Source organism: Suncus etruscus, chromosome 4 (genome assembly GCF_024139225.1).
Source record: "Suncus etruscus isolate mSunEtr1 chromosome 4, mSunEtr1.pri.cur, whole genome shotgun sequence".
NCBI lineage: Eukaryota > Metazoa > Chordata > Mammalia > Eulipotyphla > Soricidae > Suncus > Suncus etruscus.
In genome coordinates this window covers 76,452,940-76,474,847 of record NC_064851.1, presented here as the reverse complement: position 1 = coordinate 76,474,847, position 21,908 = coordinate 76,452,940, and the positions used below count along the sequence as shown (strand labels likewise).

At 38.2% G+C, this 21,908-nt stretch overlaps 1 non-coding gene across 1 annotated transcript; it reads left to right on the top strand.

Moving 5' to 3' along the window:
• The first annotated feature begins 3,307 nt into the window (after positions 1–3,307).
• Positions 3,308–3,411, top strand: LOC126007420 (U6 spliceosomal RNA). The gene has a single exon (XR_007494995.1). It is a non-coding gene; the product is annotated as a U6 spliceosomal RNA (small nuclear RNA).
• Positions 3,412–21,908: the final 18,497 nt, after the last annotated feature.

Sequence of the window (21,908 nt, the reverse complement as noted above, 5' to 3'; positions counted from 1 at the left end):
CTTATGGAATTATTCCCAAGAAATCAAGAGTTTTATCTGGCAAAACACTAAGGTTTGTCAGCAGTAGAAAAATAATCCATAGACTCATAATGGACTTTTAAGAAGCTTTTCAATTAGGGTTCAAGGGATAGTACATCAGGTAAGGCTTTTGCCTTGCTTATGGCTAGTCTAGGTTTGAACCCTAGCACTACTATGGGCCCTGGACAGGAGCCAGGAGTAAGCCCTGAGCACAGCCAGTATGGCCCTAAGTTCCAAAAATTAAAAATTAAAAAAAATAAAACAACAAATAAGAAAAACTTTTCAATCAATGGGGTAAAGAAAATAGTTCAAAGGGTGAGGGCTAATGCCTGGCATTCAGAGATCCCAAATTTCATTCCCATTCACTACCAAATATGGCGTTGGTGGCCCTCAGAAATGCATCACCAGTCAACCACTGATAAGCAGGTCCATACAGTTGGGCCAAGGATTTCCAAATGTCACCTCTAACCATTTCCTGGGAGCTCCCAGTTTAAAGGAAAAAGCAAAGATGACAGTGGTTAACACAGCAAAAGAGAAATCATGCAAGAAAATAAATTTAGAAATATATATGCCATTATGATTTTGCATGTGTGAGGATTGTTTCTTCCATAATTTCATTATGTATTGTTTCTTAGTAGACTACTGATTGGTCCCCAACCTTTCTTCAGAATTCCTTACATACTAAGATTTGTTGTGCCTGGCTTAAAACTACAATGTCAGATCACTTATTTTTTTATTTGACTTATAATTTTGTAAATTAAAATAATTGATCTTAAAACATAATGTTTCAGGGAAGTATCATTAAAAATGAACATACATACATACTGTGTTAAGTTCAACAATAAATGTCTCATTTTATTTTTCACGATACATGTGTTCCTTACTTGATCTACCCATTCACCCTCTTCCCCCTTCTCTTCTTCAAACTATTCCCCCCACTTTGCTGTTCAGAGAAAGAATCCAGGGTATGAATATATGAGGCACTGCAACATATCCCCACTACTTAAAACCCTATTTTTCCAGTCTGCAAGTGCTCTTTAAGCCTTAGAACTGCAATCTGGAATGAAGTGAAGAGATGATCCTCAAAGTAGTGACATGATTAACTTTTTCAGCTAAATATATGTATAACATTGAACTAAGTGGGTACTACAATATTGCATTTATAAATCCTAAAGCTATTTATAATGTAGTAGTGTGAACTACAGATTGTCTTTTAAAAATATAACTAAGATCATATGATATTAGGTAATAAGAATTCTAAAGAATGTAGCACCAAGATTCACAACCCAATAAGACCCTATATGTGCTTTATAATAACAAATAGCTCTAAATGGTTTCTTTGTTTTCCTGAAATAAAATCTATGAATAATATAGCTGTCTCATACATGAATAATATAACCAACTCAAAGTCAGTAGAATAAATTCTTTAACTCTAGTACAAAGAAATTAAATACAAGCATTTTATACTGAAATGATATGTATTTCAACATATAAAGTCTCCAAGAAATAAAATACAAGCATTTTGTACATATGATACATATTTTCAATATATAAAAGCTCAAGTATTCTCTGTACAAAAAAAATAAATTGGTTACAAAATAAATATCCCAGGGACACAAGCTTAATTTTGTGTCCTTTTTGTGAAAGGAGTTGGGTTCCAGGCTCAGATCATTAGAAACAGATATTTCTCTCTTTCCCTCTCTCATTCTCTGTCTCTGTCTCTGTCTCACTCTGTCTCTCTGTCTCTCTGTCTCTCTCTCTGTCTCTGTCTCTGTCTCTGTCTCTGTGTCTCTCTCTCTCTCTCACACACACACACACACACACACACACACACACACACACACACAGCCTAGCTTTTGAACCCTTGTCTTCCTTGCCTAGGGCTACATCTGTTCTGTCTACTAATGGCTCAGTTCTATCTCCACCTTAGGGCCTCCAGTGGAGCACTGCAGGCAGTGTAAGGAAGTTGGGGTAGAGGTGTGCATCTCCAAAAATCCACTGGGAGTGCCTAAAATTCAGATTCAGGAGGGCTGGGCTGGGACTCAGAACTCTGCATTTCTATCATGGTGCCAAGTGACATCCACACCAAGACTAGAGAGATGTGAGGATAAAGACATGATCTGGGATCTAAGCAGCAACAAATTCAGGGAAAAGAGGGCACAGAATCAGGGGCCTGGAAATGGCCATGTTGCCATCTCCTGAGGCCCCAATGGCTGCAGGGCTCCAGAGAAGCAACAAACAGTAACTGTGGAGAAAACAGCCTGGAGCCAACCTTGGCAATATTCGCTACAGGCAGTCTAAACTGAAAGCAGTCAATGGGCCGGGGGCCTGCCAGAGCCGGCTACAGTCATTTCTTTCAGTAAATCCAGCAGCTTCCCCTTTGATAAATGCTGTCAAGTCAGGGACATGTGGTGCTAACAAAATATGGTTTTAATTTGGGACCCGCTGTACTCATCGTTAAATACGGTGCGCGTGTGTACAAAGGCAGACTCACAGTGAGCCAAGTTAATATGCCGGCACCGAAAATGGCTAAACCCAGGAGGATTCAGTTCTACAGATTTTGCAGCTCTAATCACCGTCATCAATTTTAATGCTCCAAGACTTCTTGTGAACACGGGAGCACTTCAAGTGCAGCCATTTGTGTTTTTGTTTCCAGTGCAGAAGCAACCACATTTACTTTCCGAGTAGTTTACACTGGCTTTATTGTCATCTGATGTTTGACGTTCAGAAAATAACATGCTGTTTTTAATCAACAGCTCAACACCACATTAAAACTTGATAGTCCATAGCTCTGTACTCGGAGGGAGTGGGGGGTAGAGGGGGAAGGGCAGAGAGGGAAAAGGAAATGAGAAGCACAGTTTGGTTGCTGTCAAGGGACGCTGGTTCCAGTTAGGTTTGTTCCTGGGAACATGAAACACTCTCAGTGTTCTTGTCATTTGCTGAATCTTGGAAGAGTCCACAGAAAGAAACTGGCTCAACAGGTTTCAGTGTGGATCTAGCCTTAGAGGTGGATCTAGCTGGTAACTAGACCCCTAAGCCATCGTGAATAATGAAGAATTCCCTCTGTCCAAACTGTAGGTCACAAAAACTATGCTGAGGCCAGAGCAGTGCATTAAAGATGACAACACCTGGCCAGTAATCTTATCAGGACAACAGAGCTGAGAATGAGGTCAGAGGCAGGTGCCTTTGGCCTAGTAACCTACAGAGAGAGCTAATAGGTTGGGAGTGGGTTGAGAGAAAAGGAAGGAGAAACTATCAGGATATCTTCACCCTTTAAAAGACCAGCTCAGTGCTTGCTTCGGCAGCACATATACTAAAATTGGAACGATACGAAAATTAGCTTGGCCCCTGCGCAAGGATGACACTCAAATTCGTGAAGCATTCCATATTTTTATGAATAAATTAAGAATTTTGGCATGTAAAAAAAAGAGCAGCTCAGCAGGAAAGAGAATCTGAGGGGTGTGAGCTGGGCAGCTCCATAAAACAAAAAGGGAAAAGACCCATTTTCTCCCATAAGACCAAGAATTTATCAGCAGTGATGTGGGTATAAAAAGGACTGACAGAAGTTCTTCTTAGAGACACCTACCATATTACATTCTATCCAAAATGTATTTATTTATTGTTTCTTATGATCTTAAAGACAGGAATAGTCTGAATCATTATGAATTGCCATTTGCTGTCATTCATTCGTTACTGAGCCATCTTCAAAGGAAACAGAGCTTTGTGGGAATCCTTCAATTCTGACTATCCCTACTAATTTTAATTATTTTTTATATTTGGGAGGAGATTTTATGTCAAATATAGCTACCTGTGGTGGCTACTGCCTGCCATATTTTGAGGTCAATTCCAGCAGAGCTCAAGGAACCAGGTGACTGAACCTAGTTATCCAGCATACAATGCCTGTGCTTCAGTTTATTGAGCTATCATCTGGCCCACATTTTAATTAGTAGAATTGAAGCTTAGCATTGAAGAACGTTTGATGCTGAAAAGTGCAGTGATTTTTGGAAATTAGGGGGAAAACCTTCTTACTAAACTAAGGGAAGACTTTTACTAGGTTATCTAAAAACATAATCAAATTAGAAGGTGCCTAGAAGCAATCAGTAAAAATCCACTGTATGGGAGTTTCCCAGGACATTGTCTAGACTTTGTGGGATTCTCTATGTATTTTCTCTGTTTTTTTTTGTTTTTGTTTTTGTTTGTGTTTATTTATTTATTTATTTATTTGGTTTTTGGGTCACACCCGGCAGTGCTCAGGGGTTACTCCTGGTTATCTGCTCAGAAATAGCTCCTGGCAGGCACAGGGGACCATATGGGACACCGGGATTCGAACCAAGCACCTTTGGTCCTGGATCAGCTGCTTGCAAGGCTAACGCCGCTGTGCTATCTCTCCGGGCCTGTGTTTGTATTTTAAAGGGAAGAGCAAAGGCAGTCTCACTCTGCCTCCACAAAGCTTTTAGATGATTTGGAGTGACAAGATACTGTGGCAGTCCAGCTAACCAAATATTTGAAAGCATTACTCTTTTCAGGCTTGCTTTCTTTCCCCTTAGACTCCTTTCTCAACAGTAGAAGAGAGTGAGAGGAGGGCATAATGATTTTTCTTCAAAAAAGAATTCAGACCTCTAAAATTATAAGGATAGTGTGTCCCTAGAGAGGTTGTGGAAGAGAAGGGTTTGTTTCTAAGCATTTATCACAGTGATAAAAATGCTATAGAAATGAGAGTTCAGTGTGCATTTAATCCAGAGCAAATTGAGATAAGCCTTTAATTGGAGGCCTAGATTCCACAGTGAAAGCTACTCTTCACCTGCTACCTTTTATTGTTTTTTGTTTGTTTATTTGTTTTGGCCACACCCAGTGATGCTTAGGGGTTACTCCTGGTTTGGGAGATCATATGGGATGAAAGTAGGCCAATTGATATATAATCCACACACATGAAGGAAAATCATGGTTAAAATAAAAAAATGAATATGTCCTCAATAACATGTAGTATAGGTGCAAATAATCTTATGTTCATGTAATTGCAATCTTAGAAGAAAAGGGAAAGTAATTAGAAAAATTATTTGAGAAAATAGACTTAAACATTTTTCAAAGTTCCCCAAAATAAGAAATCTCAGCTAACCTCAAATAAACCATTTCAATCATTTCAATATCATTTATCCCAAACTCAGCCTCACCCTATATCTGAGAAGATACAGAATAATGCTGGTAAGTGCAATAGGATACGAGGCGCAATAGTTAAAAACAGCACTGACGCTGGCAAAATTCTAGAGCAGTGGTCCTCAAACTATGGCCTGTGGGCCACATATTGTATTTGTATCTGTTTTGTTTCTTCATTGCAAAATAAGATATATGCAGTGTGCATAAGAATTCGTTCATAAGTTTTGTTTTTACTATAGTCAGACCCTCCAATGGTCTGAGGGACAGTGAACTGGCCCCCTGTTTAAAAAGTTTGAGGACCCCTGTTCTAGAGGTTTCTTCTTAGAATTCTATTGACACCAGAAAACAGCCATAGAATATAGTTTTTCTATCTGACAATTAAATGTTCTTTTTTCAAAAATTCTGTCCCCTGCTGCCACCATTGACTCTTCAAAATTTTAGACTATTTGGCTAAAAGATGGTTTGAATAGTGCTTAACTTCATCTTGAATACAATGGTTCATTTAGGGGGCCAAAGAGCATGGAGGTAAGTGCTTGCCTTGCATGCAAAAGGACAGTGGTTCGAATTCCAGCATCCCATATGGTCCCCCGAGCCTGCCAGGAGCGATTTCTGAGCATAGAGACAGGAGTAACACCTGAGTGCTGCCGGGTGAGTGACCCCCCCAAAACAAAACAAAACTAAACAAAAACAATGGTTTATTTAGATAGGGAATAATGGTGAGAGCTAGACAAGATGACGAGGAAGAGGAGAACCAAAGGAAAGTGAACTTGCAGCCCAAATACCTCATATTAGGAACCTAGTTAAGCAAGTGGGATGAGGCAAAGATTAATAAGAATTATCTAAATTATATTGTATTCCTCTAGTTCCTCCTTAGTTACATGGATCAGATATCTGTGAATACCTGAAATGCTTTCTGTAACTAAAAACAAAACAACAATACTTTCAAAAACTGTAACAGACAGACGTCATTATAAGGAAATGTGTTGCCTCATAAAACTAAAATTCCAGAGTTAGACTCCAGGGTTGGTTGATTCAGCAGCTCAACCATGTCAACTAGAAATATATTCTCTTTTTCCCTTCCCTTCTCTTCTCCACAAATCTTTTATTCTAAGGTTGGTTTCCTTTCAGTTTTAGAAACTTCCAGAGGTGTGTGGCTCATTGGGTAGATTTATTCATATAGAGAAAGAGGAAGATAAGGCAAGAATATTCCTCTTTCAAACAGGGTAAGTTTCACTTTAGTCTGCTTCAGTCGAATTACACTGTACCAATGAGAAAAGAAAGATGTTCTCTGAGACTCTAGTAATGGGATTTTAGAGCAGGTATCTGTGGGGTAGCATAAAAGCTGAGTCCCCATTCAGGGTTCTAACGAGAAGACTCTGCCATGGGGGAGGTTCTGGAGTTAAGTATTTTTGAAATTTTTACAGTAAATCTATTATAAGTGGTATTTTATATAATTTATGATACCAAAGAGCAAACTGACAGGTCTATGCATTAGTTAAAACTCTGCCTGATTGCTTGCATTCTGGATCTTTCTCTGGTATCAGTTAAGTTTCCCGTCCCTTAAGATGAGGACCAATAGACCACAGTTGTTTTAATTTTTACTTTATTTTATTTTATTTTTTTGGGTCACACCCAGCAGCAGTCAAGGGTCACTTCTGGCTCTACACTCAAAAATAGCTCCTGGCAGACTCAGGGGACCATATGGGATGCCAGATTAGAATCACTGTTCTGCATGGAAGGCAAATGCCCTACCTCCATGCTATCTCTCTAGCACCTATTTTATTTTTTAATTTTAACTATATTGAAACTATTATGATTTACAAAGTCCTTCATAGTTGGGTTTCATACAATGAATCAGGGCCAATCCCACCACCAGTGTCCACCTCCCTCCACCAATGTTACCCAAGTGCACCCCATGCCACCCCCCAGACCCCAGTCTGCCAATATAACAGGCCCATTTTAAGTTTAGATAAGGTTTTAGTCTCTTGATTCCATTGTTCAACAGACCACAGTTTCTATGTTGGGAGATAGTCTGTGGCATTTTAGATGACATTTGAAAAGTGTAATGCTAATAAATCTACTCCCAGAACTATTCTAAAAATACTGACGTCTCTAACAGCATCAACAACGTAATCTAAAACAATAAGAACAAAATAAAAATAAAACTGAACATCAAATGAAAAGTTATGGGGCACATTTTATTGACAATATACACATGCCAGTCAGTAACTTCCTATGTGACTAAGCCTTCCTCTTGCATAGTGAAACCAATTTGCTAAGTTTACTTTTCAGCATAACTGGATTGTGTTCTAAGTTGTCCTATTCTCTATGATGCATGAGTATCTCAGGGGAATGAGGAAAACAAACATATGTGATCTACTGGCCAACGTGGAGTCACAGTTTGCCTTCTAAGAAGTAGTAATCAAGTTACGATAAAAGGAAAAGAATGGGAAGGAGAAGAATGGGAAGGAGGTAAAGGTGAAATAGGTAAATTCAGTTTTATTGTTGACATGCTGACTTTTGTTTTCCTTCACGAGGACACTCACAGAGTTTTTGTTTAGCCTTCCCAAAGGCAACTAAAGCATTCTAAAAATGTAGTCCCTGGCTATCTCTTTTTATTAATAACAGACCTTAACTTTATGCTAATTTTTGGTTGTGTTGGAAATCTTAGAGGCACTCTGGCTGTCCCCAAATTCAATTTGTTGCCCTCAATGTATTGAGATTGGCAAAGGAAGAGGTAGATTCCCATGTAGTAGTCAAGAGGGTATAGAAGAACAAGAATAAATCATAAAAGGACAATAGCAAGTACAAGGCCAAAAGATGTGGAAAGGGGCAGACTTACAAAGCTGTCCAAAGAACATTAGCCTTAAGCATATCTTGGTGGGAAGATCATTTTAAAATCATGTTTTTATTGTTTTTCTTTGGGTGTTTTGTTTATTTTTATTGTTGTTGTTGTTTTTGGTTGTTTTATTTCTTTGTTGTTGTTGTTACAACGGTGGTTAATAAGGACACAGGGGTAAAATCGTGCCAACCTCAGCAAACAGAAACTGGAGTCAGAGAAACCCAAGGACAATCCTGAGCCTGGAGAAAATACTGCTGGCAAGGCATTGTTCTTACAAAGCCTGCCCACACACACAGAGGGTCATCATGTAAATAGGATTATTGCAGTTGGTCTTAGATTATGTCTTTGAAAATCAGAAATAATGTTTTCTGGACATGGACCCTTACTCCAAATCTTTCTAACATCAATTCTTTTCATGAGTTGTCATCTAAACATGCTTAAGTTAGATATTCCTTTTTTATCCTTAATCACTTCTACTACCTTTGCTCATCAGGACCTTAGTAATTAGTATTTCAGAGAACCTCTATCTCCTTTTTTAATTGGAACTCATCTCTACACAGAGGATACTGCACACAGAGGATACTTCTTTGCAGCAAACCTAAGTGTTTTTCCACATTTCACACATCCAAAATGAGGGCAGAAACAGTGCATGACATATGTCTTGTTGTGATATCAAATATTCCTGTAAAACTGACTGCTCCTCTAATGTCCTGATATTGTTGTCTTCCAGACACTTCCTTTTATTCCTCAAGCTTTTTGCATCTATATTTCTAATGTTCTCTCACACTTTAAGCCACCATTCTCCTAGGAGATGTTACTGTGCCCAAGGATAACTTAATCTATCTAATGCTAAATTCCATAATCAACTGCACCCCCTCCAGCACCTACTGGTCAATTACAAGTAGTAATTTGTCATCTCTCAGATCTCCCACTAGGACTATACCTCCCTTTAGTCAGTATAGTCACTTGCTCACCTGTTATGTGTCTCATCCTGCTGAAGTTCTTAGTACTGTCCTCTCTCTTTTCCTTACCCACCAAGCCACTATTTTTGTTTCCCTTTGAAAGTATATTAGATTCCAGAGTACATCATATCAATCACTCACTATTGTCTGGCCAATTTGTTTTTTTTTTTCAATGCACTTATCTGAGGCAAAAAATAATAAAAGTCGGGCCCGGAGAGATAGCACAGCGGCGTTTGCCTTGCAAACAGCCGATCCAGGACCAAAGGTGCTTGGTTCGAATCCCGGTGTCCCATATGGTCCCCCGTGCCTGCCAGGAGCTATTTCTGAGCAGACAGCCAGGAGTAACCCCTGAGCACCGCCGGGTGTGGCCCAAAAACAAAATAATAATAATAATAATAATAATAAAAGTCAAACATGGAAGAACTTGGCAATATACAATTTCCAATCTCATAGGCAGCACTTGTATCTGTCCTTTGTTCTTCACCTCTACAAAATGAAAGTGGCATCCCTCTTCCTACTAAGATCAGTTCTCTTCTACATGACATGGATGTCCCCAAAAAGAAATGTAACAATTAACCCACTTTGACCCACTCCCCTCTAATGCATCAGTTTTTTTTTTGTTTTTTTGTTGTTTTTTTTTTTGGTTTTTGGGCCACACCCGGCAGTGCTCAGGGGTTACTCCTGGCTGTCTGCTCAGAAATAGCTCCTGGCAGGCACGGGGGACCATATGGGACACCGGGATTCGAACCAAACACCTTTGGTCCTGGATCGGCTGCTTGCAAGGCAAACACCGCTGTGCTATCTCTCCGGGCCCTAATGCATCAGTTTTAAACATGTTCTAGTTGTTCTGTTCTTAAAAATAATTACCATTCTAGACCCTAAAATTACTTCATGATTAAACTCTTTCTTTCCCTTTGTATTCAAAATGACTGGAAAATTATTCATTCTCAATGTTTGATGGTTTACTCATCAGCATCATCCATTTGTTTCCTTCTCCTATTTCTCTATTAATACAACTTTTGTTGGGGCCGGAGTGATAGCACAATGGGTAGGGTGTTTGCCTTGCAAACCAGAGTTCAATCTCCAGCTTCCTATATGGTTTCCTAGCCTGCCAAGAGTGATTTCTGAGCCCCATGCCAAGAATAACCCCTGGCTGCCACCAGGTGTGCCCCCCAAAACAAACAAAAAACTGCTTTTGTTATAGGATAACTATCAATAAAAATGAGGGTGTAAGCTGGAACCATGCTCACAAATGCAGTTGCCGTATTCAAACTGGGTCAGCTTCATAGATTCACTTTTCTCAAATGAGAAGTAAATTGAGCCATGAAAGATTATGTTACACCAACCCAAGTATCACAAACTTGGCCATCTCAGGAGGAGAGGAAGGGTCAAGTCCTCACCCTGCTGAAGCCACATTTGCTGCCTCCATCACCCAGAATCACTGTTTCCCTGATGGCCTGCCTCATCTGTGACCCTCTACAATTCCCTGCGGGGATATCCATCTGACCACACTTCAGGTATGCCGGTTGTTGAGTTGATATCACCAGGTCTATTTCTGGAGCAAGTGCAAGGCACGGACCTCCATATCTTCCTTCTTCCAGGAACCTTGGCAGCTGAAATAATGCCCACCAATGCAGTCACCATGTTCAAACCGGATCTTTTTCCAGGAGGCCCTGCAACTGAATCTATGTCCCTAACATTCATAGTATAGTAGCTTTGAATTTCTGGACAACTTTATTTATTTGATGCTGTCATCCCTAAAGAAATACCCCAATTTAACAGACTGGACTTATTACAAGAGTTTACTAAATTTTCTGCTATTGTATTAGTAACTTCATTGGTAATACAATAACTTTAACAAATAAGCTTGCTACTGTATTTTTTTCCTTCCTTCTTTCTTTTTTTTCTTCCTTTTTTATTTATTTATTTACGTTTTTTGGCTTTTGGGCCACACCTGGTGACTCTCAGGTGTTACTCCTGGCTATGCACTCAGAAATCACTCCTGGTTTGGGGAACCATATGGGATGCTGAAGGAGCGAACCATGCTCTGTCCTAGGTTAAAGTGTGCAAGGCAGACAACCTACCACTTGTGCCACCACTCTGGCCCTAACCCATCTTATTTCCAATTTTTAAAATAACTTTGCTTTCACTTATCTGGAAACATATGTATCATGATCAACTATGTCATCTAAGTGATTCATATTCTTTAAATAAAAATTTTAAAAAGAAGGCATATCTTTGAGTTCTTAATTCTCATTACATCACTAAGTACATTTGCCAGATGAATATATATAGAAGTTTTGTGGTACACAATAAAGTACTATGCAGCTATAATGTGAAATCTTAGAGTTTGCTACAACATAAATGAAACTGGAAAAGTTTAATATTAAGGGAAGTAAGTCAAAGGGAGGACAAATACCAATGAACTCATTCATTGTGGAACAAAACAAGTATTGATAAATAATATCAAGTAATGACAAAACCATGGTCTTGGATTACAAAGATAATTAACAGCAGTATAATGAACTACTCTTTCTAATGAAAATCAAACCAGAGATGACACATAACAGTGGTGGAGGGATCATTGGTCTTTGGTAGTGGTGGTGGTGTTCAATAAATTTATATATTAATAGCATAAAATTTAACAGTATTGTAAGAGTATTAAATAAACTATAAAAATATTTTTGGGGGCCATATTTGGCAATGCTCTGGAATTATTTTTATGCATTCAAGCATCACTCCTTTTGGAGCATAGGGGACTATCTGGGATGCTGGGGATTGAACCTGAGTCTGCTATGAGCAAGACAAGCACTCTACTTGCTACATTATGTTTCTTTGGCCCTTAATACAAAATGTTTTAAGCCAAACCATTTTTACTAAAGTTTTGAATGACCTCCATATCCTTAAATCTTTTGCTTTTAAAATTTGTTTTTCTGGGTCCAGCGAGATAGCCTGGAGGTAAGGTGTTTGTCTTACATAAAGAAGGTCAGTGGTTCAAATCCTGGCACCCTGTATGGTCCCCCGAGCCTGCCGGGAGTGATTTCTGAGCGTAGAGCCAGAAGTAACCCCTGAACGGTACCGGGTGTGACCCAAAAACGAAGAAAAAAAAACGTTTTTCTGGTACTGGGTATTGAACTTGGTACCTCACATATGCTAGGCAAGCACTCAACTGCTGAGCCAGATCTCAGAGTGCCATATTCCTAAATCTTATCAATTCCTTGATCTTCCCATTATATTACCTCTAAGTGACAAAGCTGATTCTTCCTTCAAGATCCTGCATTATTCTGTTTGTTTTTATTATCAAAATGAGAGATAAGTAATCTATTTATAGAAATATCTGTATATGTGTTTATATATATAATTACATTTACTTATATGTGTATGTATCTGTGTGGATTTCAATTTCAGCATTGTTTGCATTGGGAAAAACTGAAAATAACCAAAATGTTCATCTAACACTGTATGTTATAACTTTTGTTTCTGCCATTGAGTACAAGCTGTTATTGTGTTTTAATTAGAAACTCCTTCTATAAAAATCGTAATTTTAAGTACTTTTTAAGAAGACTTGTTTATTTATATTTCTTTGTCTGAATCTTGTATAAAATGCACATTTGAAGTTGGTCTTTTTCTGATTTTAAGACATTTTTATGAAGTTGATAATATAATTATTAACATTTATCTGTTGGGTCTTCTGCTTGACCTTTGCAACATAGAATGTTTAGGTTTCTATGTAAACAAGTATATCACATATTCTCTGAAGGTTGGAAGACTTTTCTTCCTTTACATTCTGGCTTTACTCTTATTTTACTAGAGTTATGTTTGTAAGTCACCAAAAATCTTTTTTGAAAGAGACAATGGATTTATAAATTCTATAAAAATATTCAGGGTGTGTGATACATGAGAAATATTTTTCCCAGCCCCCGAGAAATAATTTTTATAAACAACTCATTTTTCTTGAAAAACATAATTCATGTGGCCAGAGAGATAGCATGGAGGTAGGGCATTTGCTTTGCATGCAGAAGGTCGGTGATTCGAATCCCAGCATCCCATATGGTCCCATGAGCCTGCCAGGAGCGATTTCTGAGTGTAGAGCCAGGAGGAACCCCTGAAAACTGCTGGATGTGACCCAAACCCCCACCCCCAAAAAAAAGAAAAAGAGAGAAAAAAACATAATTCTTGCAGTGCTGTGTGTATATACACACACACACATACATATACATATACAGCTTGTATATATACATATATATGGCAGAACAATGCCAGAAGGATCTTTAAAAGATTATAAACACCTAAATGAAAGTGGTTTAAACACATTTCTAATAATGTGTTTGCATATTTTCCAAACAACTAAAATTACATTCACATGAATGAGCAGTATGTCCTGAACTGGCCTACTCTGGGGACACAGAGTAAGAGGAGGGCAGAGCATTTTTCCAGGAGAGAGTGTTTAGTCAAGGAAGTCAATTATCTTACTATGGACATATTGAAGAGCACCCATCCAGCAATTAGAAATGGATTGTCATTTTCTAGTTTTTCTAGTGATGAAGTGCAACAGAAAGAAAGTTATTTGTTCAAAGATTAGCACAAATATTAATGTTGCATCAGATCCAAAACTTAGGTTGATTTAACAACAACAACATAAATGAAGTTATTAGAAAGAAAAAAAAAGGAAACACATGAAAATGGTCATTTAACCCACATGTTGTGGGTTGATGTTTTCTTGAATGAGTAGTCATTTTTTTGATCCTCAAAAGCAACTGCATATTAAGATGATTTAACTAATTTAAATATGTTTCCCACTACTGCACATACAAAAGCCTTACCATGGACTCTAAAGTGAAGAGTCAATTCACCTTAAATGGAAAGATTTTGAAGGTCTTAACATTACGTAATCAGTACAGAACATTAGTCCTAGGGATATGGTTAACCAAATGAATATGCATTTAGGGAAATTTAGGTATAATTTTTTCCTAGAACTACCCACACTCAATTACAGCAAAATAAGTTCCAGTAATGATAGGTTGTATAACTTGGAAGTTGAGCATAATCTGGGGAGGGGGGACAGAGTTTTTTTGAGGTAGCATTGATATATAAAATTATATACATTTTAGGTGTTTGATTTTATGATTTAACATCTGTGTACTCTACATCATCACCAAATTCTAGTTTTTATTCAGAGATTGTTTATATTCTATTATCTAGTCTTCTGTGACATGTAAAAGCAGTATGTAGGAGAAATTAATATACTTTCTCTATGTGATAATCCTTTTAAAGCACTTAGGTGATCATAGAACTTGAATGAGCCAACACTTATTTGATCAATTTACTTCATTTCATAGAAGAGTATAGGGACAAATCAAAGTTGAAATTTACCTAAGGTCATGTGGTGAATTCCTAACAAAGCCTGGATTATGTACTCAGTTCTCCAGATCCCCAGATCAGTGAGCTTCCCATTGCAAAAATTACTTAATTAATTAATTAATTAAATCAAGACTCCAAGTCCACAGATGGGCACTCTAGACAACCTCAGGAATCTCAGATATTTTCATAATCTTTATTTTGGGGAGGGGGCTTTTTGGGTCACACCCAGCAGGGCTCAGGGGTCACTCCTGGCTCTATGCTCAGAAATCGCTCCTGGCAGGCACAGGGGACCGACCATATGGGATGCCGGGATTCGAACCACCGTCCTTCTGCATGGAAGGCAAACGCCTTACCTCCATGCTATCTCTCTGGCTATTTTCATAATCTTTCTTAAATATAAAGCAATGATACATTAACTCCATTGAGCAATCAGGGAAATAAGAGATTCAGTGAGATCATTATTCATTTCAGATGAAGAATCAGATATAGGGAAAACCATCTAGAGAGGTCAAGAGATTTGTACCTACCCTCTGTCACTGGATACCTTTTCCTTGGAATTTTGTAATTTGCAAAAATGCCTGTTGGTCAAAGGAACTCTGAGCTGGAAGTGTGTGCATCAGCAAAGAGGAGAAAAGGAAAAAATGTTGCTTCCAACATTAAAAAAATTTGCAGTATTTCCCAAATTTTGGGAATTGGAATTTTCTTCCTAGTCTTTGTTCATTATTCCCAACTTGACAAGCCCTCAGTTTAGTTCTGGTACTCAGGGATGAGGGAGGAAAGTGTGCACACTCTGGGGCTAGGATCTTGCTGCAGCTTCTGTTGTCCTCACTTCTAATCCCACATATCCAGCCAAATTTGAGCACATTGCAAGGGTCTTCCAGAAGAATTCAGATGTGCTAAAAGAGACAGAAAACAGGAGCTCTTGGACTCATCTATCTTTTACTATTCAAGTCTATTTTCAATTCAAATACATTATCTGATCATGTTTTATCCTTGTTCTTGCTCTATAAGCTTTCTGGCTCTATAAGCTTAGACCAACTTTATTTCCCCTCACCTACTATAATTAGTACCATGCTGTCATTGAAATGCTGGTAAAGCCAGGACTGTTGTCAATACCTGACTTTTTTTTTTACCTCTCAACATCCTTCTCTATTCTTAACAGTATTTGCTTTATTTTAGGCAATTACTTCTGTATCATATATATAATCTCAATGGTATAAATTTAAGGGCCTGCTCCCCAACATAAAATCTCTTGAAGAAACCAGAATTACCCCCTCTCCCTGCCCTGAGGGTATGCATATAGTAAAAACCCAATCCATCTGATAAGTGCATCATTTGCAGTGGTCCTCAAACTATGGCCCGTGGGCCACATATTGTATTTGTATCTGTTTTGTTTCTTCATTGCAAAATAAGATTTATGCAGTGTGCATAAGAATTAATTCATAAGTTTTGTTTTTACTATAGTCAGACTCTCCAATGATCTGAGGGACAGTGAACTGACCCCCTGTTTAAAAAGTTTGAGGACCCCTGCTAGAGACTTAATTTCTTGAATTGGAGATTTAATTTTTGATAGCTTTGTGTTATTTAATTTTTTAAATTAAATCATCATGAATTACAAAACTTATGATTTTCAGGAATACATTGTTCCAACATCAATCCCTTCACCATTATCCACTATCCTCCACCAATGTCCCCAGTTTCCCTCCCACCCTCCAGCCTGCCTCTGTGACAGGTACTTTCTTCCTTCCCCCATTGTTATAATGTTCACCTTCCTAATCTATCTGCTACTATCTCTGCCCCAGTGGCCAGCTTCCTACTGAAGACCAGTTCTCCTGCTCTTCATTTTAATTACCATTGCACATGTGATGTTCCCCTATGGTATTTCTTTATATTTCACATAAAACAGAGATAATTCTGAGTCTGTTCTCCTACTGACTGATTTTACACAACACAATATACACCAGATTAATCCACATGGTAGCAAATTACATTATTTCTTCTTTTCTTATGGCTAACAGTATTTCATTGTGTTATGTACCATAGCATTTTTATTCAATCATTTGTTCAGGGGTTTTGTACTGTTTCCAAATTTTTGCTCTTTTTGAATTTGGATTCCTTTAATTTTCTTCTTTTGTCTGATTGCCATTTCTAAGACTTCTAATACTATGTAGAAGAAAAATGGAGACAGTGGACATCCTTGCCTAGTGCCTGACCTTAGTAAAAATGCTTTAAGTTTTTTTTTTTTGCCACTAAGAATAATATTGGCCACATCAAAAAATGGGGAGAAGAAATGAAGAGACACTTCCAAAGAAGAAATACGAATGGCCAAAAGACACATGAAATAATGCTTCACATCACTAATCATGAGGATGATGCAAATCAAAACAAATATGAGATACCATCTCACACCACAGAAACTGGCACACATCACTCATTCTGATAATAATTTTCTTGAACCTTATTTTTTGTTAAAACTTGAATTGATTGAGGTCTGGAGAGATAGCATGGAGGTAAGGCGTTTGCTTTGCATGGAGAAGGACGTTGGTTCGAATTCCGGCATCCCATGTGGTCCCCCGAGCCTTCCAGGAGCGAGTTCTAAGCATGGAGCCAGGAGTAACCCCTGAGTGTTGCTGGGTGTGACCTAAAAACAAACAAACAACTTGTATTGGTTGAGATTCTGTGGTTAACAACATGGATACTAATGGTTTATGATGCACTTAAGGGGCCAGAGCAGTGGCGCAAGCGGCAAGGAATCTGCTTTGCCCATTCTAGCTTAGGATGGACCGCAGTTCCATCCCCTGGTATCACCGATGGCCCTTCAAGCCAGGAGCAATTTCTTTTTTTTTTTGGGAGGGGTCACATCCGGCAGCGCTCAGAGGTTCCTCCTGGCTCAGAAATCTCTCCAGGCAGGCTTGAAGGACTATATGAAATGCTGGGATTTGAACCACCGTCTTTCTGCATGCAAGGCAAATGCCTTACCTCCATGCTATCTCTCCAGCCCCCAGGAGCAATTTCTAAGCGCATAGCCAGGAGTAATCCCTAAGCGTCACCGGGTGTGGCCCAAAAATCCCCCCAAAATTATGCACTTAAATTCAACTACATCCATCACCAGTTTACCCACCTCCCCCAGGGACCTTAACATCTCTCTCAGGGTCCCACCCAACTCCATTTTGTGGGCCAGTTCTCACATTAAGGTATCTTTGGACTTTTGTTTCTACCTTACTGTGTGTCTGTAAGTCCCACATATGAGAAAGATCATTTTGTATCTATCCCTTTACTTTTAACTGACTTCACTAAATATTATATCCTTTAGTTCCATCTATGTTGCTATAAATTACATGATTATATTCATTCTTTGAATTGCAAAGTACTTTATTATGAATATATACCACATTTTTTGACCAGTTCATCTATAATTGAACACTTGGGTTGTTTCACTATCTAGTGTACTAAAAATAAAAGTGAACCTAGGTGTTCATACATGCTTTCCAAAAGTGTTTTTGTGTTTTGGAAATGCCAAGAAGTGCTATTAGTTGGTCATATGGTAGACTATTTCTACATATATATACTCATATTGCATTTCAAAGTGTCTAAATCCAGATGACATTTCCACCAATAGTGAATTAGGGTTCCTTTCTTACTACAATCTAACCAACACTGTCTATTTCCAGATTTTTTGATACGTTCCTTTCTCACAGTGTGAGATATTTCACTATTTTGATTTGCTTTACCCTAAACGTGAGTAATGATGAGTACTTTTTCATATGCCTTGGCTTCTTATATGTCTTCTTTGAGAAAGCATTTGTTCATCTCTTCACTCTAACTCATTTGGGATGGATTTGTTAGATTTTTGTTATTAAGTTTTGTGAGTGCTTTAGACATCTTGGATATCAACCCTTCAGTGTATTTTCTCTCATTTAATACAGTGTGTTCTTACTAGAACTTGAGTTTCTTTCACTGTGTAAAAGCTTTTTAATTTTATGAAGTCCAATTTGTTTATTTTTGTATTTGTTGCCTTTGCCACTGTGATCATCTCATTGAAGACTACTCTGTGGCCAATTTCCTAGAGTTTTGCTAATGATTTCTTTCGTGTATTTTGTGGGTTTTGGTCTAATCTCCAGGTGTTAAATCTACTTTGACTTTACATTTTTGTGAGTGATGTGATGTAAGGTTCTAATTTTATTTTTTTACATGTGTTTATCAGTTTTTCCAATACCACTTGTTGACGAGATTTTCTTTCATCCCAATCATATATTTAGCAACTTTGTCACAGATTATCTGACCCTAAATCTGAGGGCTTAACTCAGAACCCTCAATTCTATTTCATTGTCTAAAGGCTTATTTTTATTTCAGTACCATGCAGTTTTTATTACTATGTTTTTTTAGTTTGTTTGTTTGCATATTCCTTAGGATGTTTTGACTATCTAGAAAGTTTATGGTTCCATATAATTGGAACTCTAAACCTTAAACAAATGGTACAAAAATTCAGGAACAATTGGTAGGAAACCACACTAAATTTTTTTAATATGTCTAGATATTTCTGGTTTTCTGCAGTTCTCTAGGCCCTTGATTAGCCTATCCATTCTACTAGTACCAAACATTTTTTGATACATGCTCACTTAATTATATGAGTTAATGCTAATTTCTGTTGCTGGCAACCAAGATTTGTGACTTAAAGTTCCTTTTTGGCTTCAGCATCACTCTTGGGTATACAGTGTTATTTGTTTTCAAGTCTACCCTGTCTGAAGAATTCTCCCAGAATTAGCCTACTTTTTCCTCCAAAGATAAGTCAAGCCTCAGATATGATTTTTTTCATTAGATATGGTCAGAAAATATTTCTAGAGCTTTCTAGCTCTTACAGTTTCTTATTATTAACACAAATCTACAAGGGAAGAAGATAGCTCAAACTGAGAGCATGCTTTGCATGCAGAAGTCCTGGATTCAATTCCTCAGCACCACCAGGAGTGCCTTCTAAGAACTGAGCTCAGAATAGCCCCAAGCACAGGTGGGTGTGTGCCCAAAATAAAAATAAATAACAAAACCAATAAGACAAACAAGCAAAATTACTCTTCAGAAATCTGTCCCACTACTGTCACTAAGTGGTTTCTGGTTTTCCAGGACTCCCAACTCAGGCATCAACTTCTCAGAAAAATACATAGCAGGAATTTCTCTCCAGATTAAGTTGTATGTATGTAGCATAAGCACAACTCTCATGTATTTGCTAATGAAAATGCACAATGGTACAATCACTTTAGAAATCTTTTTGGTAGCTCCTAAAAAGTAAAACAAATGCCTACTCTTTGAGTTAACAGATATTTACATAGACATCCAAAACCAATTAGTGCATACATTCATAAAAATAAATTGTACAGAAACGTTATTAGCATCTTTGTTCAAAATAACTAGGAACTGAAAGCAATCAAAGGGTCCATCCATAGGAAAATAAATTTAAGAAATTATGTCAGGGGCACTGGAGAGATAGAACAGTATTTAGGACCTGTGCCTTGCATGTGATTAATCAGGGTTCAATCCCAGCATCCCAAATGGTCCCCCAGAACAGTCAAGAGGGATCCTTGAGAACAGAGTAAATAGTAAGCCCAGAAGTGGTCCAAATAACAACAAAAATTACATCATTATATTTCTACAATGAAATACTATGCAGCAATAAAAAGAACATACTACCATGTAACACTATGTGTGAGTCTCAAAATTCTTATTGAGCAAAATCAAGGAATCCACATGACTTCATACACATATGCAGAAATAGTCTACGGGATTCATATCAGAAATTGTAACTGTCCATTGAGGAATGTGGACTAAGAAGAGTCATAGAAGCCTTCTGAAGCACAGAAAATACATTTTAATTCAGGTGGTAGTTGCATGAGTGTATAAGCATATAAAAAGGTATTAAACTGTATAGTTAGAATGTGTACATTTGGGTCAAGAAAGATATAGTATAGTGGGTAATGCACTTGCATTGTGTGTAGCTAACCTAGTTTGATTCCTTGCACTGCATATGATCCTCTGCATATTGCTAGAATCACCTGAGCACAGAGCCAGGAGTAAACCCTGAGCACAGCCGAATGTGATACAAAAGCAAACAAAAAAAGTGTATATTTGATGTGTTTATGTTTTGTTTGAGTGGAAAAGACAGAAAGGATAAGAGTACAATATGTATGTCAGAAGTTTTTGATTTATAATTTTTTGTTTTGGGGCCAAAGCAGTGCCAGAGTGTACTGCTGGTTCTGCACTCAGGGATCACCCCAGGCGTATTGAGATGCCATATCTGAGGTCAGGGGTCAAACCAGAGTTAGCCACATAAAAGGAAGATTCTTAGCTTTTGTACTATCTTTGTGGCCCTATAATTTAGAATTATATATGGTGTTTATATAATGTTAGCATTATTTATTTACAAAACCTGATATTTCTGACCCAGTCAAATTAGATTTATGCCACAACCCACAACTCAAGAGAGCTGAAAACCCTTTTATTCTTTTCTCCTCCACCTTTTGTTTATGCTAAGACATTAAGAAGCAAATGTGTTTCCCCTTCTAGGAGCATTTTTATGTTCAAAGGAAGACCATTGGGAGAAAGTAATGATTAACACAAAGGAATGACTGACTTAATGGTGGGCTTTCAGGCATCAGTAGAGGAGGTATTTCAGGTCAAGGGAAGGTCAGGAGAAGTTCCCAGTGTTTTCCACACTGAATGGGGAGAAAGAAAAATAAATTCCCATTAGACATTTTTGCTGATCTGTTGGTGTGACCAATAGCCTTTGGTGTTTCCACCTGCGATGGAAAAAATCAGCCTGTTGTTTCCAACAGACAGGAGAATAATTTGTCTCCAGGGCCAGAGTTTCTCTACAGAGCTTCGAGAAGGGGTGCAGGTGGTGACAACATAGAAAACCACAAGAGGACGTGATGTCTGGGAGGCACTAGGAGAAAGAACAGGGTAAGGAGAATCTGGCACAAAATGCAAACAAACCTCATTTTATTTTGTTTGGTTGGTTTTTGGGCCATGCATGGCTGAGCTAAGGACTTACTCCCAGCTCTGTGATTAGGGATCAATCCTGGCAGTGCTCAGGGAATCATATGCTTTGAGCCAAGGTCAATTGCATCTAAGGCATAGCCTTAACTCCTGCACTAGCTCTACAGCCCCTACTTTTCATTTTATTGCACTGCACAGACCATACATTTTTTATAAGACCTTTTACCAATTAGCAATAAAAGATCACAATATCATTAAAGGCTGAGATGATCACTGCTTGTGTGTGTGTGTGGGGGGGGTGTATGTGTGTGTGTGTGTGAGGACCCGGGCGTCACTCTGGGTCGTTATTTTTCTTACTCATAAATTTAAGGCATCACTTTTTAACAATGACATGCCTCTCTCCCTCTCTCTCTCTCTCTTTGTCTTTGTCTCTGTCTGTCTGCCATCTCTCTCCTCTCCCCCCTTTCTCTCTCATTTTCTCTCTCTGTTTCTGTCTTTCTCTGTTTCTCTGTCTCTCTGTCTCTATCGCTCTGTCTCTGTCTCTCTCTGTCTCTCTGTCTCTGTCTCTGTCTCTCTCTTCTCTC